Source organism: Staurois parvus, unplaced genomic scaffold, assembly GCF_062004578.1.
Source record: "Staurois parvus isolate SC_StPar_1 unplaced genomic scaffold, SC_StPar_1.0 ptg000184l, whole genome shotgun sequence".
NCBI classification, from domain to species: domain Eukaryota; kingdom Metazoa; phylum Chordata; class Amphibia; order Anura; family Ranidae; genus Staurois; species Staurois parvus.
This window is the reverse complement of record NW_028317980.1, coordinates 1,463,150-1,489,173: the sequence shown is the minus strand read 5'-3', so window position 1 is coordinate 1,489,173 and position 26,024 is coordinate 1,463,150.

The following is a 26,024-nucleotide window of genomic DNA, read 5'->3' as shown; positions in this document are numbered from 1 at the left end:
TAATGGGGCCCCCTACTGACCCTGGGCCCTCGGGCAGTGCCCGAGTTTCCAAATGGTCAGTCCGCCCCTGGATGGGGTACAGGGTGGGCTCTGGGATACTCCAAATTAAGTGCATTAAGAAAGCAGTAGATATTCTTTTACTTGTCTACATTCTTCAGCACAATCCCCTCTTGGCAGACAATAGGAGACTAAGAAACACTGGGACTTTATGCAAAGAAAGAGTCCAAATCAGCAACACCGGAGCAGATGCTCAAAGGTTAGAACAGCGAATAGTCACTAGGATCCCACATTCAGGCCTATACTCACAATGTCCCCATGTACTTGAATTCCTCCATCCAATACTGGCCAGACACTTTTCCTATGAACTCCCAGGACAGATCCTCAGTGAACCCCCTTTGAATTGGCTCCAGATCCTTTCAGAAAGAAGGCCCCCTGGATCTCCCTGAGCTGGGACCTCGATAAACTCCTTCAGACTTTAGCTACACTGCCCAGAAGGGCAGCAGGCCTTTAGGCTTGGTCTTCTCCTCCTGGACAGCCCCTTGCCAACCTCTTGTTGGGGATTGGCTAGGACCCCTCAAAAATGTAGCCAGCCACTTCCCAGATCCACCCACTGCCTATAGAGCCTTCAAAAATACCTAGAGCAGGGGGAAAGTCCAGAGGGTCTGGCCTGCAGAGCTTCTCAGCCCTGACCACAATTTGACCCCTCTCTGGCTATTGCACCTGGGCTGCTACTCAGGGGAATGGAAGGAATCAATTGACAAATGATCAATAAATGTCCATATATGCTTTATGCTTGATAGCAAAGTCACAACAAGTAGAAAAGAAATAGACCAATGCATTTTGGGGGACAATACATCCCCCCTCATCAGGGTTGAAAATTTGTTGTTACAGGAATGAGAAGACCTTCTGGCTTGATAACCTAAGAAACCTTGGGAGTGATGACCTTACATTTTCAAGACCAAGGGGTAGGCAACACTGGAGAGAGGGAGATCTCCTGCAACCACTTTTTTTTATCACGTCTCTGTGGACTTCTTTATTGCCATTGCTTGTGCAGTATATACATGCAGGTATGCAAGTTTCCATAAATGCCAGCTATATTGCCCATAGAGATTACCAATGTTTCTCAACATTGGTTGAGAAACTTTGGGTTTTCCCATGGTGCCCTTTGGGTTTTCCCATGGTGCCATGAGCACAGCACCCAGTTTGCTCTTCATCAGCATAATGACTTGCCCTGGTGCTGAAAAACCGCTTGACAACACCATAACTACCAAAGACCCTCTATTGCCAGGACGCATTCTTTGCTATAGTGTTGGCGGCCAACCCGCCCACCCCATGCCAATGCAAGTGCCAATTTAAACCGGAGCACCCTGAGATTTTTCATACTTCTAAAGAGTGCCATTGCTGAAAAAAAGACTGCAAAAAGCTATATTAAATCACAGCAATTATTGAAATTGTACTTGAGTTATATATTTATTACATTTACTATTTCATAAACTTTTGCTCTTTCTGTCCTGTTCAATCACATTCTGTTTTCCTGTTCTTGTTATTGAATATCATTCCGGATGTGCCTGTAATTTCAGAGTCAGTACTTTTAGCATTCGCCTGTTTATATTTAAATAGGAAGCCTTTTAATTCACAATCCATCTCATATCTATTGAGACAACATAAAGCTTTGAAGTGGCTATTATGACGTGAGTAAACATTAATTTACATGGAAAATTAGACTGCAGGGCTGCAGGTGAGCACAGTGTGTGCGAGGTGAGAGATGAAGGACATACACAAAAATATAATCATAATGTAATATTAATGCACAGGAAACAATGTGCTGATGTATGAGTGTGAAGTGCTTGCAAATGCAGACATGAAACTCCCACATAATATTGTATACACACATATATATATATATATATATATATATATATATATATATATATAGTATATATGGATATATTAACCATTTCAATACCGGGCAATTTTACACCTTCGTGCCCAGGCCATTTTTCAGGTTTCAGCGCTCTCACACTTTGAATGACAATTGCGCGATCATACAACATTGTACCCAAACTAAAATTTTATAATTTTCTTCACATAACTAGAGCTTTCTTTTGGTGGTATTTAATCACCGCTGGGGTTTTTATTTTTTTGCTAAATTAACAAAAAAAAGACCAAAAATTTTGAAAAAAAACACGTTTTTCTTTGTTTCTGTTATAAAAGTTTGCAAATAAATAATTGTTCTTCATAAATTTAGGCCGAGATGTATTCTGCTACATGTCTTTGGTGAAAATAACCCAAATTAGGATGTATTACTTAGTTTGTAGGAAAGTTATAGAGTTCACAAACTATGGTATAGATCTGAAAATGGATCAATCCTGAAGTACTGACAGCCAATCTAATTTCTTGAGGTCCAAGAATGTCAGAACAGTACAGATATTCACCAAATGACCCCTTTTTGCAAAGTAGACAGTCCGACGTACTTCATAAGAGGAATGGCGAATTTTTTGAAGTTGTATTTTTTTTGTCATAATTTTTCGGAAAATTAAAAAAATAATTTTCACAATTTTTTTTTTTACATACTGTCACCAGTGCAGTACAGTGTCATCATATAACTGGCATGGTGGTGAACAGGGACACTGACTGGTGACAGTATGAAAAAAAAAATATATTTTTTTTTTAATTTTTTTTTATTTTTTTATTATTTTTAATTTTTTATTAAATTTTTTTAAAGATTTTTTTTCATATTTTACTATGAGCAAAGTAGTACAATGTTACCATAGTAACATTGTACTACTTTGGGGAAGTGATCAGTATTTGTTTTTTTTGTCTACAGATCAACTTCTGTACAACCGACCTGCTGTAAAATTTCTGCTCGATGAGCACCTCTGGCTTTAGCCAGCAATGTTGAACAGTGTATTCTGATAGTTTAGAAGTATCTCCACTGTCAGAATACCTTAGCACAGCAGGGAGGATTCCACCATCCCCATCAAGTGTGTGGTTGGGGAAATCAAGCCTTTTTATTGTCATTCAACCCCAAGGGTCTTTCCTTCCAAAAGTTGAAGATGGCAGGCTATAGTTGGCCATAGATGGATCAAAATGTGGCCGGTTTATCTAAAGATCACCTTCTTTCAAATGGGTTTATTGGAAAATTTTTCTCAGTAGTTGTAGCCAATGTGCTACACCCAATGATCAGTGTATTCTGACAGAAAAGTCCCAGCTTTCAGTATACAATGTCTCAGCAGGGAGGATTCCTCTACCACTTCGATTTTTTAAATTGAGGAATCCCTTAATTTTTGTGCATTCAGTCCTCTGGATGAAAAAAAAAATCCATCTATGGCCAACCTTAGCTTCTTTTATGTTTGTATACTCCAAAAGTGAGTGCTCCTTGCAGGAGCGGACTGATCATTTGGAAACTCGGGCACTGCCCGAGGGCCCGGGGTCAGTAGGGGGCCCCATGAGATGCCCCTGGTACCTTTTTCATAGGCTTTTTTGAGTTTGGGCAAGGACACAGGGCCCCATGATCCCCTATTGCCCGGGGGCCCCATGAGTTGTCAGTCCGCCCCTGGCTCCTTGCCATCATTTCCAGTGCTGTTCCAGTCCACCTAGGAGTTTGGGTGTTCCAACCCAAAATTTGTCTATTCCAGCTCCCTTTAAACAAAAGTACTTGAATTGCAACAGCAGACAAAAAAAAAAGTTTCAATTCTCTGCAAATGTTAATTTGTCTGCAATTATCAGGGTGTGACTGCCGTAATGAATGTCTACAATTCTCCTCGCCTACTCTAGGCGGCTGAAAGTTGTCAATGGCAAATTAGCTTCAGCTGTAAGCAATTGACCAACTGGCGGATCAGTATGATGCCAAGCTGGCAGTGATGACTTGAGCAAACGGGCTACAATGCGTCTCCGCTGCTTCATGACAGCATCGGCAAACAAACACTTCAGTGTTTTTCTTCTTATTTGGAATTTGTGGCTTCAGCTTAAGTATGTTTGACTCATGCTCAATTAAGCTCCTCAGCAGCAAAGTGACATTCATTCTCATGGGATCTTCCACATCTGTCACACTGTCCCAGCTAGTCTGATTGCTTGTTGTAAAGTAGAGTGGGAATCAGCATGCATCTGCAATGAGATATTAAGAATACATGAAATCCCTATGCCATATGTGTGAGAGCATCCTGTGGTTGACTTGACTGCACAGTTTTGAAAATAGCCAGATAGGTCTGCATACTGGTGAAACCAATTCCTGTTACTTTACTGGTGTTTCTTGATTACCTTCTCTAGCTTCGCACCTCTTATCTTTGGTGGGGAATGGCGGATGCACAAGAGGCAACACCCTATGCCGGTGGCTGGGTGTGGTTAGAAGGTCAGTACATAGAAGATGTATGGTGCCTGTTACAGCTGTTGAGAGCTTTTAGATCAAGAGGTTGGGTATCCATAAACTATCTCTGCCCAAGCTGGTCAGTTTGTAAAAGTTAGGGCTAGTATACCACTTGAGGACCAGACCTATTCTGACACTTCTCTTCTGCATGTAAAAATCTGCATTTTTTGCTGGAAAATTACTTATAACCCCCAAACATTATATATTTTTTTAGAAATAGTTGACTTGACTGCACAGTTTTGAAAATAGCCAGATAGGTCTGCATACTGGTGAAACCAATTCCTGTTACTTTACTGGTATTTCTTGATTATCTTCTCTAGCTTTGCACCTCTTATCTTTGGTGGGGGATGGCGGATGCACAAGAGGCAACACCCTATGCCGGTGGCTGGGTGTGGTTAGGAGGTCAGTACATAGAAGATGTATGGTGCCTGTTACAGCTGTTGAGACCTTTTAGATCAAGAGGTTGGGTATCAATAAACTATTATTATTATTATTATTATTACATCGAGTTTATATAGCTCCAAAGGGTTTGCTCGGCGCTGTACATGAGGGGGGGGGGACAATACATGGCACAGTACAACAATAACAAACAACGTACGAGGGGTAAGAGGGCCCTACTCTTTCGAGCTTACAATCTAGGAGGGAGGGGGTAATGGTACAGTAGGAAGTGGCTGAGGGGAATGAGGGGTGGGAGGAAAGAGGGAGAATGGCCGTTAGGTGAGGGTGGGGTAGGCTTCCCTGAAGAGATGGGTTTTGAGGGAGCGCCTGAATGTGAGGAGGGAAGGGGACAGTCTGATGGATTGGGGCAGTGAGTTCCAGAGGATGGGGGAGGACCTGGAGAAGTCTTGCAGTCGTGCATGGGAGAAGGAGACCAGGGAGCAGGATAGGAGGAGGTCCAGTGAGGAGCGAAGGGTACGGGTAAGGCGGTACTTGGGGATCAGGTTGGTGAGGTAGTCAGGGGCAGTGTTGTGAACGGCTTTGTAGGTCTCTGTATCTCTGCCCAAGCTGGTCAGTTTGTAAAAGTTAGGGCTAGTATACCACTTGAGGACCAGACCTATTCTGACACTTCTCTTCTGCATGTAAAAATCTGTATTTTTTGCCGGATAAATTACTTATAACCCCCAAACATTATATATTTTTTTAGAAATAAAAAGGTGCAGCACTAAAATCAAATAAACATATATAAAGTGCTAAAATAAATGGAGAATGATGGCCCATTCAAAATCAGAAAACAAATATAAGGTGCCAATAGTGCAAATGACAAATCAAAAATTAGTGATATGAGTGCTAATGCTATAGTCACGTATAAAATTCAATAAATATAAAATGCAAAAATTATACAACCACACACAAGGTGGTTAAAGTGATAAATATGTAAGAGTCCAAATATTGAACGTGGGGATCCAAGGAGATATCAGCATAGGTGTTCCAAATTCTTATTCCAGAGTGATGGATGGTGTGACTGGTAAAAAGTAAATTGCGCACTCACCAGATGCGTGATATAATCACGCATTTGAGATTACAACTGTCTCATCAAGTCAGCCAGATCATCCAATAGTGTGTGCAGCCAGGTTCCTGTTCCCTTCAGGGCCCTCAGATGTAATAGGGATAAGGTGGGTAGATGGTCAGTAGGTGGACTCTCTCCCCTCTCCTCAGGTAGGTAGATGGTCGGTAGGTGGACTTTCTCCCCTCTCCTTAGGTATGTGGACTTTCTCTCCTCTCCTTAGGTAGGTGGACTCTCTCCTCAGGTAGGTAGATGGTCGGTAGGTGGACTTTCTCCCCTCTCCTTAGGTAGGTGGACTTTCACTCCTCTCCTTTAGTAGGTGGACTTTCTCTCCTCTCCTTAGGTAGGTGGACTTTCTCCTCTCTCCTTAGGTAGGTAGATGGTCACTATTTTTTAGCAAAGGCCCTAGAGAATAAAAATGTGGTCATTTAAATTTTGTACCTCACATGGTGTGACTGGTAAAAAGTAAATTGCACACTCACCAGATGCGCGATATAATCACGCATTTGAGATTACAACTGTCTCATCAGGTCAGCCAGATCATCCAAAAGTGTGTGCAGCCAGGTTCCTGTTCCCTTCAGGGCCCTCAGATGTAATAGGGATAAGGTGGGAAGATGGTCAGTAGGTGGACTCTCCCCCTTCTCCTCAGGGAGGTAGATGGTCGGTAGGTGGACTTTCTCCCCTCAACTTAGGTAGGTGGACTTTCTCCCCTCTCCTTAGGTAGGTAGACTTTCTCTCCTCTCCTTAGGTAGGTGGACTCTCCCCCCTCTCCTCAGGTAGGTAGATGGTCGGTAGGTGGACTTTCTCCCCTTTCCTTAGGTAGGTGGACTTTCTCCCCTCTCCTTAGGTAGGTGGACTTTCTCCCCTCTCCTTAGGTAGGTGGACTTTCTCTCCTCTCCTTAGGTAGGTGGACTTTCTCCCCTCTCCTTCGGTAAGTAGATGGTCGCTATTTTTTAGCAGAGGCCCTAGAGAATAAAAATGTGGTCATTTAAATTTTGTATCTCACATGGTATTTGCACAGTGGTTTTTCAAACACAATTATTTTGGAAAAAATAATACACTTTAATATTTTTTTTAAAAACCTCCTGCTGCTTCTAAAACTGACCCAGCAGCTAATCAGCCGCTTGGATCACTTTTAGCAGCAAGAGCAGTGGCTGAGAAAAATTTTAATACTGAGGTTATAGCATCCAGCTGCAGCCATAATCCCAGTAAACCACCTCAACACCTCTACATATATTTACCATCAGGCAGTCTTGAATAGGGGCGGTATCGAAAGTAATGCAAAAGCGGGCATAACTTTATTAACATACATAGGCCATTCAAATTTCACATGTTGGTAGAGTAATTCTCCCTCTATAGCAACTCGTCTACTTTTTTTTTTTCATCGCAGGTAAATAAGCGATTCAAAACAGTAGCAATCTGTTGTCATGAATTCTTGATGAAGGAGCGGTGCAGGCTGTCTAACATCGCGAGAGAAGGCTACAGATTGTTTACGGAGATTACACCATTTACAAGAGCAATGTTTTGTCATTGGTGACTTTAGTCAATGGTGTCATCTCCATAAACATTCTGTGCCCTTCTGTGGATGTCAGACAGCCTTCACCCCTGCTTTGTCTAGAACACAGTAATAGCAAATTGTGTCTGCTTGGAATCTATTATATACCTGCAACAGGGGTGGACTGACAACTCATGGGGCCCCCGGGCAATAGGGGATCATGGGGCCCCTGTGTCCTTGCCCAAACTCAAAAAAGCCTATGAAAAAGGTACCAGGGCATCTCATGGGGGCCCCTACTGACCCTGGGCCCTCGGGCCCGAGTTGCCAAATGGTCAGTCTGCCCCTGCAGGAGAGGGATCTCCAGCAGATTGACAGCCTTAGCAAAATCATTCTCCCTGATGAAGCCACGTGACTGGTGGCGTAACGCGTAGGGGAGGGGCTTTGACGTCACAACACTCGAGGGTTCCATACTGACACCAGCTGGACATTTTAGGATATTCACCGAGTTTCCAAATGGTCAGTCCGCCCCTGATCTGCAATTAAAAAAAAAAATAGAGGAAGAGTTACTCTACCTTGAAATTTGAACGACTGATGTAATTATTAAAAAAAGTTATGCCCACTTTTGCATTACTGTGTTTCAACGACTTCTGGACTTAGTCGTAGACCTCATGACCTCTACAATTAAATCCAGGAGTTGGTGAAACACGTTAGAGGGGCGTGGTCTGGGAGGAGGAACAGCTGAAGCCGGTTTTGAAGTCTTAGAATCGGGCAGCTTTGGCTTCTGCTTGTTGTCTCTAAATTATAGCATTTGGTATTTTAAAAACACAGTATATGAGAAAAACAGTTGTGAAAAAAAATTTTTAGGGAAAGTTTAGGGCGCTTGGTGTGGATAAACATAACAATTTTCAGTTGTCAATGGTTGCCAGAGAAGCAGCAGCTGCTTGCACCCGCTATGTTTTTACCAAGCACTGACGCCACCAGGCCCATTTACTTATGCAGTGCCCTCCAGGTTAGCTAAATAGGCTGTTACTTTTTTTGACAGAGGCTGAATAGCAGTCTGGGATGAGTCAACCTGTCAGTGAGGCAGGAGTTCACCTCAGGACAGGCTGGGAGTTTCTACAGGTCAGAGCTTCTGAAGCCTTCCCACCTCTCCAGAAACCAGAGAACTTTCTGGAACAGGGGAGGAGGAGTCCCAGATCTGCATGTTTCAGGGACCTTGACCAATCCCATAGCAGGAGGCTGGGCATGGTGACAAGGGCAACCCTCAAATATGACAGAGCCTGGGGAGCAGATGGAAGATGGACTGAGGGGAAGGTTGGAGTGTGGAGCCTGGGAGGGGGCTCCAGGAAGGCAAGTCTACCTACAGACTAGTTGCTGGATGGGAGGATCTGTACAACCTCAACATCTCCTTGGGAGGACAGCCTGTTAACAGGGAAGGAGCCAGCCCAGAGTAAGGCCTGAAACCAGCTACCAATCCACCACGCTGACAGGACAGGCCAATGTGACTACTCTTACACCCCTTGGGACACAAGAGGAGAGGGTGGTCAGGTGCAAGACCAAACTAGTTCTCATCTGGGACTGCTTAACTGCCCACGGATACCCTCAGTACAGCTGAATGAAGTGGAGGAATTATCCAGGGTCTGAAGAAGTACACCGAAGGGCCATTAGTGCTCCTAATAGAGACTATTGCTAATCCACATTTTTGTACATAGTTGCTGAGAAGTTGTCTTTGAGTTACACAGTTCCTTGGGTATCCCATGTACCCCTAGACCCCATCCAAGTTGTTAAGACCTCAATAAAAAAAAACTAAAAACCTGCTCAAAGACTCATTTACTGACTCTGAAAGTACAAGTATGGAAAATACGTATTGCCTGGCCGTGCAAAGCTTAGGGGGACCCAAACCAAATCCAGTGGCCCTTACAAGGGTAGTGCTACACTTACATGGCCAGGAATCCTTAATTTCAAATGAGTGGGGAATAGAACAGGTTCTATCATTGCCTAAATATGGCGGACATCATGACTGACAATGGACTTACAATGAGGGTCTTTTTCGGATTTCTATTTTTTTTAATAAAGGACTTGTCAAATGTTTGGGTGTCTTTATTTCTAGGTGACACCTTTTTTTTGTTATGGTTCAGGAAGAGGCGGAACATGTTTGCCCCCCACCACCCCCTTTCCTGGGCGCTCAGGCTGCATGCTCAAAGCAGGGATTATTTTTGTTTTTTGTTTTGTTGCATAGAGTCCCATTTAAAATCTATAGCAAACTCTTGGGGTCTGGTATTAATTTTCTGGGGGACCTCACACTTTTTTTGTGTGTGTGTGAGAGTTACCCTCAAAATCCATACCAGATCCAATGGGTCTGGTATGCATTTTGAGGGGGGACTCTATGCAAAGTTTTTTTTTTTTTTCATTCTTGCTGTAGGATATGCTACAGGGGCGGACTGACAACTCATGGGGCCCCCGGGCAATAGAGGATCATGGGGCTCCTGTGTCCTTGCCCAAACTAAAAAAAGCCTATGGAAAAGGTACCAGGGGCATCTTATGGGGCCCCCAACTGACCCCGGGCCCTCGGGCAGTGCCCGAGTTTCCAAATGGTCAGTCTGCCCCTGATATGCTACAGCAAAAGTGACATTTACAAAGAAAATCTGATTGGTCGTTATCATTTCCTATGACTGACAAGTCTTGTCTTTCCTTACCTAATTGAATTACCTGATCATTATATAGGTATTGTATGTTGCAAGCCGCCCTTTAGCATGCTATGCATATTCTATATATTTCTGTTTATCTAGCGCTTTATATTTTATAGATCCTTGGACGGCGGCCAGCCTTTTCCATTCTACGATCCGAGCATTGTTTGCTAGTGAATAATACCTTATTGGAATTTCGTTCTAACTTTACAGAGGAATGATTCAGATAATTCAGTGCTACTTTATCTATTTGCTTTCATAAGCTTTGGTTTAATATAAAGCTTCCAGAGCGCAGCTGACATTCTATCTCGCCATTATCGGTAATACGCCATAATAATAGCCATCTTGGCCATCTTGTGTCAGATGCTGGAAAATGGTAAGATCCAGCTCTTCTTAACCACTTGCCTACCAGGCACTTATACCCCCTTCCTTACCAGGCCAATTTTCAGCTTTCAGCGCTGCCGCACTTTGATTGACAATTGCGCGGTCATGCAACATTGTACCCATATGAAATTTTGATCATTTTTTTCTCACAAATAGAGCTTTCTTTTGGTGGTATTTAATCGCCACTGGGCGCTTTACTTTTTGCGCTATAAATTAAAAAAAGTGCAAAAAATTAAAAAAAAAAAAAGTTTATTTGTTTCTTTTATAAAATTTTTCAAACAGGTATTTTTTCTCCTTCACTGATTTGCGTTGATGAGGCGGCACTGATGGGCACTGATAGGCGGCACTGATGGGCACTGATAGGCAGCACTAAAGGGCACTGATAGGCAGTACTAATGAGGTGGCACGGATAGGCGGCACTGATAGACAGCACTAATTAGGGGTCACGGATAGGCGGCACTGATATGCAGCACTGATAGGCGGCACTGATAGGTGACACTGATGATGGGTACTGATAGACGGCACTGACTGGCATCACTTCTGGGCACTGACTGGCGGCACTGACTGGCACAACCCCTGGGCACTGACTGGTGGCACTGACTGGCAGCACTGGTGGGTGGCACTGGTGGGTGGCACTGGTGGACAGCACTGGTGGGTGGGCACAGGTGGGTGGCACTGGTGGGCACAGGTGGGTGGCACTGGTGGGCACAGGTGGGTGGGCACAGGTGGGTGGCACTGCTGGGCACATGTATGTGGCACTGCTGGGCACAGGTAGGTGGCACTGCAGAGTGGCACAGGTGGGGGCACTGCTGGGCACAGGTGGGGGCACTGCTGGGCACAGGTGGGGGCACTGCTGGGAATGGGTGGGCGGGGCTAGTGGGCGCACAGCTGATCGGAACTTGCGGGGGTCACTGCTGGGCACCGATCATCAGGGCACTGATCATCAGTGCCCTGATGATCGGTGCCGATCCCCGCTCTGACAACTGCCGGTTCTCGGCAGTACTTTCCTCACGATCTGACAGCGTGAGGAAAGTGCAGCCGAGAACCGGCACTTGCATTTTCCTGTGATCAGCGTGTCATTGGACACCGCTGATCACGTGGTAAAAGGCCGGTGGGATCGGCCTTTCACCACATCTCGTGATCAGCTGTGTCCGTAGGACACAGCGATCACGGAGATCGCCGGGTGCGCGCCCCCTGGGGCGCGCAGGAGAGCGCGTTCTGGGAGGACGTCATATGACGTCCACTCAGAACTGGCCGGCCGCGGTGAAGCCGTCATTCGGCTATGTGCGGTCGGCAAGTGGTTAACGTAAGTGTGAAGTCAACCGAAAAAAAAAAAAATATCATAGTATTCCCAATTAGTTTCTCAAGCTCTAATAACTTCTATTTTTATAACAAAAATCAATTAAATACCTTATTTCATGGTTTTATTCAGTGGTCACATGACCAAACAGCCGCCCCCCCCTGTCATATGTCCTAGTACGATGGCCGTGTCTCAGTACACAAGGGGGCAGACTACCAAATGACTTCAGACTCAGTGTGGAAATGAATTCCCTATCTGTATAGGCTGAATTCTAGAATGGCTTTCCTTCTGTGTTCCAACACATTCTAATTAGAGATGAGCGAATCGAACTTGGCGAAGTGGAATTTGTTTCGAATATTAGGAAAAATTTGATTCGCGCCGAATCCGAAAATTAGCAAACTTCGGATGCACGAATCGAATTTTCCCCGATCGGCCGATTTTCATCCCTTCTACAGCCGGCAAAAAGTGTCCCTGCAGAGCTCCGCTATTTCTGACAGTTCTCTGACAGTTCCTTCACATTTACAGCGGTTGAAACATTGTATCTATTTGTTTCCATTTAGGATACAGATGTTTTTATTCGGAAACAAATAGATACAATGTTTCAACCGCTGTAAATGTGAAGGAACTGTCAGAGAACTGTCAGAAATAGCGGAGCTCTCTGCAGATACACTTTTTGCTGTACTGGAATTCTTCTTCTTTTCATCCTACTTCTTCTTCTTCTTCTTCTTCATCCTCATCCTCATCCTCTTCTTCTTCTTCTTCTTCTTCTTCATCCTCATCCTCTTCTTCTTCTTCTTCTTCTTCTTCTTCTTCTTCCTCATCCTCTTCCTCTTCTTCTTCTTCTTCATCCTCATCCTCTTCTTCATCCTCGTTCTCTTCTTCTTCATCCTCATCCTCTTCTTCTTCATCCTCATCCTCTTCTTCTTCTTCTTCATCCTCATCCTCTTCTTCTTCTTCTTCTTCTTCATCCTCATCCTCCTCTTCTTCTTCATCATCATCATCATCTTCTTCTTCTTCTTCTTCTTCTTCTTCTTCTTCTGCTTCTTCTTCTTCTTCTTCTTCTTCTTCTTCTTCTTCCTCACCATCATCCTCTTCTTCTTCTTCTTCATCCTCATCCTCTTCTTCATCCTCATCCTCTTCTACTTCTTCTTCTTCTTCTTCTTCATCCTCATCCTCTTCTTCTTCTTCTTCTTCTTCTTCTTCTTCTTCTTCATCCTCATCCTCTTCTTCTTCTTCTTCTTCATCCTCATCCTCATCCTCATCCTCTTCTTCTTCTTCTTCATCCTCATCTTCTTCTTCTTCATCATCCTCATCCTCTTCTTCTTCTTCTTCTTCATCCTCATCCTCTTCTTCTTCTTCCTCATCCTCTTCTTCTTCTTCTTCATCCTCATCCTCATCCTCCTCTTCTTCTTCATCCTCATCCTCATCATCATCTTCTTCTTCTTCATCCTCATCCTCTTCTTCTTCTTCTTCTTCTTCTTCTTCTTCATCATCCTCATCCTCTTCTTCTTCTTCTTCTTCCTCATCCTCATCTTCTTCTTCTTCTTCATCCTCATCCTCTCATCCTCATCCTCTTCTTCTTCATCATCCTCATCTTCTTCTTCTTCATCCTCATCCTCTTCTTCTTCTTCATCCTCATCCTCATCCTCTTCTTCCTCATCCTCTTCTTCTTCTTCTTCTTCTTCATCCTCATCATCATCCTCTTCTTCTTCTTCTTCTTCATCCTCATCTTCTTCTTCTTCATCCTCATCATCTTCTTCTTCTTCATCATCATCCTCTTCTTCTTCTTCTTCATCCTCATCTTCTTCTTCTTCTTCTTCTTCTTCTTCATCCTCATCATCTTCTTCTTCTTCATCCTCATCCTCTTCTTCTTCTTCTTCTTCTTCTTCTTCTTCATCTTCTTCTTCATCCTCATCCTCATCCTCTTCTTCTTCCTCTTCATCCTCATCTTCTTCTTCTTCATCATCCTCATCCTCTTCTTCTTCATCCTCATCCTCTTCTTCTTCATCATCATCCTCATCCTCTTCTTCTTCTTCATCCTCATCTTCTTCTTCTTCATCCTCATCCTCTTCTTCTTCTTCTTCTTCTTCTTCTTCTTCTTCTTAATCCTCATCCTCTTCTTCTTCTTCCTCCTCATCTTCTTCTTCATCATCCTCATCCTCGTCTTCTTCTTCATCCTCATCTTCTTCTTCATCATCATCCTCTTCTTCTTCCTCTTCCTCATCCTCATCTTCTTCTTCATCCTCTTCTTCTTCTTCTTCTTCTTCATCCTCATCCTCTTCTTCTTCTTCTTCATCCTCTTCTTCTTCTTCATCCTCCTCTTCTTCTTCTTCTTCACCCTCATCCTCATCCTCTTCTTCTTCTTCTTCTTCTTCTTCTTCCTCATCCTCATCCTCTTCTTCTTCTTCATCCTCATAATCATCCTCTTCTTCTTCTTCATCCTCGTCTTCTTCTTCTTCATCCTCATCTTCTTCTTCATCCTCATCCTCTTCTTCTTCTTCCTCATCCTCTTCTTCTTCTTCTTCTTCATCCTCATCTTCTTCTTCTTCTTCATCCTCTTCTTCTTCTTCTTCTTCTTCTTCTTCATCCTCTTCTTCTTCTTCTTCTTCTTCTTCTTCTTCATCCTCATCCTCTTCTTCAATTGAAGCTGCTTCTGCTCTGCCACTTTGCCATTGGACTCTTGATAGTCGTCTCCCCACACTGCTGCTGGGGGGACTTTTTAACATAGGCCTCTGTATGGCCTTCAATTTAAGCTGCTTACGCTTCGCCACTCTGCCATGGGCCCCTGTACCGCCTCCTCATGCTGCTGCCAGGTCCAGAGTGTGTCATGGGTCCCTGTACGGCCTCCCATTGCTGCTGTCTCCATCGCCACACTCTGCCATGTGCCACTTTCAGGTCTCCTCACACTGCTGGTGGGTTCCATTTTGTCATAGGGTGCTGTATGGCCTCCCATTGCTGCTGCCTCCACCGCCACACTGTGGCTCCACACTCTGGTTTTGGCCCCGTGACTGCCCAAATGAGTGAAGTGTGCGGTGATTCTAAGATCGACGGCACTCATCTGCATGTCATACTGACTAACAGTATTATTTCTCTTCCCCAGCAGACTCCAAGGGCATTTAAATTAAAGGTACAGTGTTCTGCACTAATATAAAGGCTCTCTGAAGCCTAGAAACCCTTTTAATAAGTTAAATTCGCAGCGAATAAATTCGCATCGAATCAAATTTATTCCGCAAATTTGGCGAATCAGCCGAATCTAATTTTTTAATAATTTGCTCATCTCTAATTCTAATGTTGAGGCAAAACTGGGCAGAGGACATGGCAGCAAAGCTGACCATGGGCACACCATGCATCATCATGGCTTCCTGTAACTCAAGCATGCAAACTGACCATGGGCACACCATGCATCATCATGGCTTCCTGTAACGCCAATCATCTAACTCAAGCATGCAAACTGACCATGGGCACACCATGCATCATCATGGCTTCCTGTAACGCCAATCATCTAACTCAAGCATGCAAACTGACCATGCTCGGCATGGTCAGATTTAGATGGGAACTGGTAGGATCACAAGGTATTTCATAGTTAAAACAGTATTAAATACACAAATAAAAATGTATTATTTTGCAAACTACCAAAAGTTATGTTTCAAAATGCAGCTTTATGTCTTGACATACCTCCTTAGACCCAATCTATCTGGACTGTATGCTGACTCAGCATCATCCACAGGCAGCTTAACTCATCATTAAGACACAGATGTTGAATCCAACACAGTTTTACTTCAGATAACTGTGGTACAAGGATGTTTTTCCAATGTTTTGAAGTATAGGAAGACAAACTCTTTCCTAACACCTGTCTCTGTGAAGTATTAACACTGACTGAGGGAACATGGAAGAAATGGGTAGGGTCTAGCTAGAACTGAACTACCTAGCACTAAAAAAGAGGGGAGGACAAAGGGACAAACCAAAATTGCATAGAAATCAAGCTGTAGTAAAAAGATTTGGAACCCCTGGGTAGAGCATTTTCTCCCATCCAATTTTGACAATTCCCTTCTCAACCCATAATCTATGTTTTCTGCTTTACTGGAACCATCCCTTGCTGATATTGCGGTTATTTGGCTATTTTCCTTATCCCCCTTCCTTGGAGCCGTACGCCCTACTCTACCCTTTCTTCCCCCCCCCCCCTCCCCTTCTTGTCAGGTTTTATTCGATAGTCGTTGTTCACTCATGTTAGTGCTGCCTGACTTGTATTAATGGGAACCTTTACTGTTCATTTACTGTACACTTCCAGTGTCCCATTTGGTTACCTATAACCTATCTTGTTGTACATTAAATCAATAAAATATTTGAACAAGAAATCAAGCTGTAGTGGCCACCACTAAATGCCAGCTTACTACAAAAAAAAATAACTTGATACAGTTCATTACAATGCAGAAAAATATGTAAAAGTGGGACAGAACACCAATTTTAAATGTGGTGGCTGCATTAAGTTTTTTTTTCTATTATTTTCACCTACTAATCCAGTCAGGCTGGTATAAATACCAACCTGGTATTTTTCAACTTCCTTTAATAGACCAAGCTTTTTGGCAAAACTGACAGTTAGAGGTTTGACACAAGCCATTCTACACATACACTATATTGCCAAAAGTATTGGGCCACATCAACTTTAATGGCATCCCAGTCTTAGTCCGTAGGGTTCAATATTGAGTTGGCCCCGCCCTTTGCAGCTATAACAGCTTCGAGACTTCTGGGAAGGCCGTCCAAAAGGTTTAGGAGTGTGAATGTGTGACCATTCTTCCAGAAGCGCATTTTTGAGGTCAGGCACTGATGTTGGACGAGGAGGCCTGGCTCACAGTCTCTGCTCTAATTTATCCAAAAGGTGTTCTATGGGGTTGAGGTCAGGACTCTGTGCAGGCCAGTCAAGTTCCTCCACCCCAAACTCGCTCATTCATGTCTTTTGTGCACTGGTGCGCAGTCATGTTGGAACAGGAAGGGGCCATCCCAAAACTGTTCCCACAAAATTGGGAGCATGAAATTGTCGAAAATGTCTTGGTATGCCGACGCCTTAAGAGTTCCTTTAACTGAAACTAAGGGGTCAAGCCCAACCCCTGAAAAGCAACTCCACACCATAATCCCCATCCACTAAACTTACACTTGGCACAACACAGTCAGGCAAGTACTGTTCTCTTGGCAACTGCCAAACCCAGACACATCCATTGGATTTTCAGACAGAGAAGTGTGATTGGTCACTCCAGAGAACACGTTTCCACTGCTTTAGAGTCCAGTGACGACGTGCTTTACACCAGTGCATCCAACGCTTTGCATTGCACTTGATGATGTAAGGCTTGGATGCAGTTACTTGGCCATGGAAACCCATTCCATGAAGCTCTCTACACACTGTTGTGCTAATCTGAAGGCCACACCAAGTCTGGAGGTCTTTAGCTATTGACTCTGCAGTTGTCGACTTCAGCGCATTGTGCGCTTCAACATGCATTGACCTCGCTCTGTCATACGTGGCCTACCACTTTGCAGCTGAGTTTGTTTTTCCCAGTTGCTTCACATTTGTTATAATCCCACTAACATTTGAGCGTGGAATATTTAGTAGCCAGGAAATGTCTTGGATGGACTTATTGCACAGGTGGCCACCTATCACGGGACCACGCTTGGAGTCACTGAGCTCCTGAGAGCGACCCATTCTTTCACCAATGTTTGTAGAAGCAATCTGCATGCCTAGGGGCTTGATTGTATACACCTGTAGCCATGATTTAGGGGGTGTTCCAACACTCTTGGCAATATAGTGTATGTGTTGGCGGTTTTAAAAGGGTTAAACTACTAAACCCATCAGCCCCCAGATATAATGGAGATGAACAAAGGCAGACTTGTTTGAAGTCCAGCCTGTGTGACAACCGGGGCGAACTGACCATTTGGAAACTCGGGCACTGCCCGAGGGCTCAGGGTCAGTAGGGGGCCCCATGAGATGCCCCTGGTACCTTTTTCATAGGCTTTTTTGAGTTTGGGCAAGGACACAGGGGCCCCATGATCCCCTATTTCCCGGGGGCCCCATGAGTTGTCAGTCCACCCCTGGTGACAACCATGGCTTCTCATACAGGTACAGTGTGGAACTGAGTGCAAACACAAAGGGAACAGGAAGTGTGTTGTTTACTGGAATGCTAGGCAAAAATAAAGGGGGAAGGCCTGACAAAAATAAAAAAAAAAGTTGTTTTATACCTTACACTACTTAAAGACAGTCCTATAGCAGATATACTACTATAGGGTGGCCCTCCTGTGCAAAATCATGTATATAAACATAATTCTGCATTCTGCCTACGGGGCACCCATGCGCCGCTTTGACTGTGATTACTCCAGCCAGCATCCACCAATTGTTGGACAGAGACACAGAACAGAGCTCTGCCTATGTAAACAGGGGGAATAAGATCCATCACTTCCCTGAGCAAAAGCAGCACACAATTTACAATGACCCCCGGTTCACATCTATACGGCCGTGTGGGCCGCGTTTTACACAGGCACGAGAGCCCATTCATTTGAATGGACTCCCGTGATCGTGACACACAGGAAAAGAAGTCCCTGCACTTCTTTGGAAAACGCAGCCCACATGGGAACCTCAGCTCCCAGTACAGTGGTGTTTTCCAGTGCGGGCAGTGTGCCATTACAACTAATGGCACCCGCCTGCGGGACCGCAATTCTCTGTGTGGGTGGTGCGGATGCACGGATTTTCATGCGGATCCGCAGAGGCACCACCCGCACAGATGTGAACCTAGGGTGAAACACTGGCTAGGCACACAGTGAGCCCTTTGATCACCCTAGATGTTTAACCCCTTCTTAGCCAGTATCATTAGTACAATGCCAATGCATATTTTTAGCACTGATCACTGTATTAGTGTCACTGATTCACACAAAGTGTCAGTTAGTGTCTAATTGTCTGCCACAATATCTCAGTCCTGCTATGCAGTAAGTCACTGATCACTGCCATTACTAGTACAAAAAATATAAATAAATAAAAATTCCAGTATATAGCATAGTTCGTAGACAAACTAATCAATATACGCCTATTGGGATATTTTTGTACCAAACATATGTAGCAGAATACATATTGGCCTAAATTTATGAAGACATGTTGTAAGTTTTTTATTGCATATGTAAAATATATGCAGAAAGTAAAAAATATTGTTTTTGCTTTCAAAAGTGCCAGTCTTTTTTTGTTTATAGCACAAAAAAAAAAACCCAGTGGTGATCAAATGCCACCAAAAGAAATCTATATTTGTGGGAAAAAAGGACATACATTTTAAATTTACAATGTTGCATGACCGCGCATTTGTCAGTTAAAGTAACACAATGTCATATCGCAAAAAATGGCCTGGTCATGAAGGTGGGTAAATCTTCCAGAAATCAGGTGGTTAAACCTTCCTGAAGTCTGGTGGTTAAACTAGAAAAAAGTGCATTTTTTCATTTTGTACCTTTTTTTATTTATAGAGTGTATGGAAAAATCAAGGAATTTTGTTAGATAATATTACCAAGAAAAAGCCTTTTTGTACACTTTAAGGTCATCATAGAGGACAAGGGGACACTCTTTACATCCGGAGGAAAGGAGACTTAACCTCCAAATACAGAAAGGCTTCTTCACAGTAAGAGCTGTGAAAATGTAGAACAGACTCCCTCAAGAGCTCAGCTCAGTAGATTGTTTTAAAAAAGGCCTAACTACACAAAATATACAGTTAATGGACACTAATATTTATAAGTAAAGTTGATCCAGGGAATATCCAATTGCCTCTTCGAGGATCAGGAAGGAATTGTTTCTCCCTCTGCAGCAAATTTTACCATACTTTATTGTTTTTTTCTGCCTTCCTCTGGATCAACTGTGGGCAGGGGCAGACTGACCATTTGGAAACTCGGGCACTGCCCGAGGGCCTGGGGTCAGTAGTGCCCCATGAGATGCCCCTGGTACCTTTTTCATAGGCTTTTTTGAGTTTGGGCAAGGACACAGGGGCCCCATGATCCCCTATTGCCCAGCGGCCCCATGAGTTGTCAGTCCGCCCCTGACTGTGGGTATACCATTGTGTATATAGGACTGATGGACTTGTGTCTTTTTTTTTAACCAGACAAGTACAGTATGTAACTATGTACAGAAACAAAAGACCCATCCCTTTCATTCATTGGATTTCAGGTCTTTTAATGTAATGTAGATGTTATCTAAGACAGTCTACATAAAATGCAGTTTTCTTAGGAACACTCACTCCTCCAGACTGGCATACAAGGTATGTGCTGTTAACCAATTTGCTGTTTTTTATGTATTTTTTGCCTTGAATATGAACAACTGACATAAAAATATGGATGAAGCACTCAAAAATACTTAGGCAATGCGTTAGTAAGCAAGGTTTCTAAACTATTTGTCAAGGTATTATAGCAGAACTTCAGACTTGGAATCCATGTTGGGTAGGTGTAGTGTGGTATGGTGGCAGTAAACTCACAGAGCCCTGGAGTGCAGTAACTGCTGTATTGAAGAACTTGCAAACAGTACAACAACCTGGTGGGGAACTCACCCGACCAGGAATTTACAGTCAATGCAGCAGAGTGGAGCAGTAGTAGACCTGAACTGAAAAAAGCACTTCCCGAGGGGGGTGGAATGTAGCATTGTCAGTCCAACCCAAAAGGGAGCTTGCCAAAGTGCAGACATAGACCCTAAGCTGAACCTCCTCCTCTGGAACCTCTCCCTACTGCTAGTGCAGTCCCTGACAGATGGGTATGAGCTCACTGCACTAGCCACTTTGCCAAAGTGCCCCAAATCCTGGGGACAGTGACTTAAAAAGACTATGAGTGACCCAAGATGGCTGCCAGGGTCACCTGGATGCAGCATAGCCAACTGAAACGCTGCTCCTGCAAACAGAGGGAACAACAGAGAAACAGTCTCCCTATGACTACATATCTGATTCTTGGTGGCTAGACAACATATAATGCAAGACTGGATCTCAACCAGGGGCGGATTGACCATTCGAGGGCCCGGGGTCAGTAGGGGGCCCATGAAATTCCCCTGGTACCTTTTTATAGGCTTTTTTTGAGTGTGGGCAAGGACATAGGGGCCCCATGATCCCCTATTGCCTGGGGGCCCCATGAGTTGTCGGTCCGCCCCTGATCTCAACCCATTCTCCAACAATCCAAGATATGAAGAGAGGAGCCCAAAATACCAGAGCCCCACAGAGGATCCAGGATCAGGAACCCCAAGGCATCAAGAGTGACCAGCTTTAACCTGGGGTTTCTACCACCAGTGCCAACAGAAGGTTGTGTGTCTCACCCACTGGGTAATCATAACCTCACCAGAAGTAAGTAAAGAGAATCTTCCATGTCCCCCAAAAAATAAAATGTATTTTATATTTTTTATTATTTTAATATTAGGACACCTACCTGACCAGGGATCCAGCGCCGTCCTCACCCAGGATGGTTCTTCATCGGTGTTCGAGTTCCCTGGCACTGGCATGATTACTAATGGAAGCTGGCTGTGAGCCCTAGTGGCTTCATGGCCAGCTTCCTACTGTGCATAGGTTTGCATGACTAGTGCACCAGAGATAGGTTCATCCAGACCCCACTACACCACCATTACCCATTACCCTTCCATACCAATCCCCTTTACTTACTATACTTACAGAAAACATAACACCAATTTTGGAGTAAAATGGCCAACACAGCGTTTTATTAACAAATCAAGTTTAAACACATCAACCATTCCTTATAACAGAAACATAAAGAGTTGTCGTTGGTCTTTGAAGGCACCCCCAAAACGATTCGAAATGCACCTGCGGACAACGATATTACACTAGGCCTCCAGCCGCAACCAACCAGCTCGGAGACAACCATACCGTCCGCAGTGCAGCACCACCACCTTCCAGTTAAACCTTGGTTAACTGGAATGTCCCCGGGCACACCATACCAACGATGGGTCCCACACCATTTTTGTACCTCCAAGATAAGAACTGCCTCCAAAGACCAACCACCGCCCAGGAACTGAAATAACCCCCCCCCCGGGAGGAACACAACACTCATCAAACAGGGAGGGCGGGAGGGAAGCTCTCTCTCCTACGTCCAGCTCCAACTGACGCCCCTCACCAGGACACCCCACCCTAAGGTGCAGAAGACCCCACCTACACTCTCCCTCTACCAACCAGAATCCCTAGCTATCCTTTACCAACCCTAATACTATCATTAACCCTCACACGTCTTCCTTCCCACTCTGGGCCTAGTCATGCCTGCCCTGCGCTAATTATTTTCTGCTTTTATCGCTGCGGGCATTTCTCTCAACATGTTATATGTCTCAGATGTGTTTACATTCGCTTCTGAGGAAGAAAGTGTTTTCAAAATGCGTTGAGTTTCTTATGTGGACCTTCTTTGGAAAAACAGGAATGTTCTCTGTAGTACAGATGAGTATATTACACGGTATATATTATATGGTCACAACTATGTCCTAAATTTTGTACAACAAAGTACAGATTAATATAGTATTCTGAATCTGAATAAACTTGGTATTTTATTTATTTATTTTTGTTGGATTTGTACACTACCTGTATTCCATCCTACACTCCCTTTGCTACAAAACATTTTGTGTTCCTACTGCACATGTGCGAGCTGTGCTACACTTTGTGAATGATCCCAAAACTTTCTGGGGCTTGTGATGTGTCCCAGAATGTTGTAGGCTAAGAGGAGGTCAAGCTTCCTCTCAGATCGCCTTGCTACCTGTCAAAACCCTCTTATCAAAAATTACATTTTCGAACCTTAAAAATACTCCTTGTATTAGGAAAAACAACATATTTACTAGTAAAGGGAGTCCAGCATTGTTTTACTTATAGGTAACATTCTCCCTACTCCTCTCTGACACAACCATCCTGAATTCATTCAAGACCTGGCAGATTCCTGCGGTGTGTCTGTGCATGCACCAAACCCCTACCAAGCAGAAGTAACAAGCTATCATTGAGTTCTTGATGAAGAGCTGTCCAACAGCCCAACACCCAGAGAAGGCCTCAGGATATTTATTGAGATAACACATTGCCAAGAATAACGTGCACAGATGGATTAAGAAGTTATAGAAGCATTAAGGGCAAACCATGCAGTGGGAGACCATCGATGTTGGACAGCCTGCCCCCCACTTTCATCAAGAACTCAATGACAATACATTGCCTCTTCTTGTAATCCATTATTTACCTGCAATGAAAAAGAAGAAGTGATACATGTGAAATTTGAATGACCTGTAAGTTAATGTAGCACTACCCCCTTAGGAGTCGCTAGAGATTTGGGTCCCCCTATAGTCCTGCACAGCAAGGCAACATGCATTTCCTTCCAGACTTGCACTCCAGAGACAGTAAACAGTCCTTGAACTTGTTTTTTTTAGATTTTATTAGGGGATGATAAATTGGATTGGGATGAGGGGTACATGGGATGCCCAAGGAACTGCAAAACTGAGGACAACTTCTTGGAACTATGTACAAGGTCTTCTCTTCTTGGAGAGCTAGCCAGGTTCTTCTTCAGTACTTCCTCAGACCCCAGATGAAATCTCTGAGGGAATCCCTGGCCAAGAGCTCCCAGAAGCTGCCACCTTAAATGAAAGCAGTCCCAGATGGGGGCTAGTCAGGTTTCCCACCCGAATTCCCTTTTCCCTTATCTGGCCCAGGGGGTGTGGGGTTACTCACTCAGTCTCTCCAGCAAGCTTGTGGGTTGGTGGCTGCCTTCAGGCCTTACGCTGGACTAGCTCCTTCCCCGATTCCCACGCTATCCTCTCTCAGGGGACTGTGAGGCTGAGAGATCCTCCCTTCCAGCCCCTCTGCCTGTAGGTAGACCCTTCCCCGGGACCCAAGCTTCACACACCATCCTGCTCAGTCCGTCTTCCAACTGAACTCTCCTGCTGCTGAGCAGGCTAGGTCACTCTTAAGGGTTGTCCTGACCACATGTCAAGCTTCCTGCTTGGGATTGGCCAGGATCCCTTGAGAGTGCAGACCAGCCACTCATTATCCCCACCTACTGACTTCTAGAGACTCCTCCAAGTCTCTAGATCGGGGGAAGTTCCAGAGAGCTTGTCTGCAGAGCCTCTCAGCACTGACCAAAATTTTACCCCTTCTGACTATTCCACCAGGATGCTACTCAGCCTCTAACTAAAAAATAATCATCTAGCTCCCCCTAGTTATCGAGGAGGGTGCTACATTATTAAAAAGTTTGCACCACTTTTGCATTATTTTCAATACAGCCCTCATATACTGTTTTTCTTAATAGCCAAAAGGCTATAAATCCACTCTGTGTGCACCAAATGCCTTTGCAGACCCAGATATTATCATATAAAACAGTGACACAGAGCAGAGCTGTTGGAGGGCCCAGAATGTTCTAACCACCTAGAATGCCTGCAGAAAACTACAGGAGGGGACAAAGAGAGGACCAGTCACCTAATACAAGGAGAGAGAGCAGCAGTGGCCAGTCTTTAGAACAGGAAGCTACCACACAAAGGAATAGTATATTTTTTTCATGCTGCATTATTGTAAAGATCAGGCAAAAATCCACAGTGACCAAGTTTCAAGCAATATACATGGCTATTGTATTTAGACTATGTTCATGTAGATGAGTTTTCAGCATTAAATTACTTAGATACAAAAAGGACACATTGTACTCAACCTACCGAGTGGAAAGTAAAAGCATTGCGTCTATAAAGAGATATGAAAAAAGGGAAAATACACTTTGGTCTATAGAAAAGGAGTCTTTACATAGTAGATGGATTATTATATTCAAATATATTCAAAGTATATGCAAGAAATCTTCAGCCGAACACTGCAACTCACAAGGACAACAGCAAAGCCATGCAAGGTCACTGCAGAACACCCCCCAACTCAGTATGTATCAGTACGTGTCATTTGGGTTGTGGCAGTTCTGTGAATGCAGATATCCATCTGTATAATTAGTGGATGTAGACGTTAATCTGGGGACACAGGCTAATACCTATTGATCTAGAAAGAAATGAACCCCAGATAAAAAAGAACCATAAATAAGTGTTTAGCACTACCCACTTTGGAGTCGCTAAAAGATTTGGGTCCCCCTATTGTCCTGCACAGCCAGGCATCACGCATCTTCACACAGGCTTGCATCCAAAGTCAGAGATCAATCCTTGAGTTTTGGTTTTGTTGTTTTATTTAGAGGGTTTGAACTGGGATAGGGTTAGGGGTGTAGAGGATGCCCAAGGGAAACTGATGAACTAAGGACAACTTCCTGGAACTATTTACAAGCCTTCTCTGCAGCACAGTCTCTGGAGAGCTAGCCAGCCTCTCCCAATGTACCACCCCAGACCCTAGATCAGCGATGGCGAACCTTTTTGAGCACGAGTGCCCAAAACTGCAACACAAAACCAACTTTTTTATTTCAAAGTGCCAACACTGTAATTGGCCTTTTACCTTATCACGTGATCAGCTGTATCCGTAGGACACAGCGATCACCAGCAGCGCAGGGTGTGTGCCACTGGGTTCGTGTTCTGGGACGCCCTCCCAGAACTAGACAACCACACTGTAGCCATCTTTTGGCTATAGCATGATTGGCAAGCAGTTAATCTCACCTCTGGCAGTGTCAGTGTGGCTTCCAACCCAGCAGCTCATTCCCATCCACGCTGAACACGTTGCCCCTGGCCCCAGAGCAGTGTGGGAGCCTCTTCCTCTCTTCCACGCCCATCCTCGGCTACATCACCCCTGGCCCCGGAGCAGTGTGGGAGCCTCTTCCTCTCTTCCACGCCCATCCCCGGCTACATCACCCCTGGTGCCAGATCCGCATAGGAGCCGTTTCCTCTCGTCCACACCCACCCTGGCCCCAGAGACATGTGGAGGATGTAGTTTGATGGGGGTCCAGTGTGGACGAGATCTGGATGGCCGGTCAGTGTGCGTGGTCCGTGTGCGCTCATCTTCCTCTTCTTCCTGGTGTGCCCACTGAGATGGCTCTGCGTGCCAGCTCTGGCACGCATGCCATAGGTTCGCCATCACTGCCCTAGATTAACTTATCCTCTTCACCCAGCAATCTGGAGGGAACTCTGAACAGGAGATCTGGTTCCTGTTACTTTAAGAAATGAATAGTCAATGGTAGGTGGCAAATCTGGTTTCCCACCAGAATGCTCCTTCCCCTATCCACCTAGGGGGTGCAGAGGTACTCACTCAGATCCTCTCCTGTACTGCTGGTAAGCTGGTGGCTGCTTCTGGCCTTTCCAGCTGGGTCTCTCCTTCCCTGCCATACAGATGGTCCTCACCCTTGGGGGACAGTGAGTTTCTGAA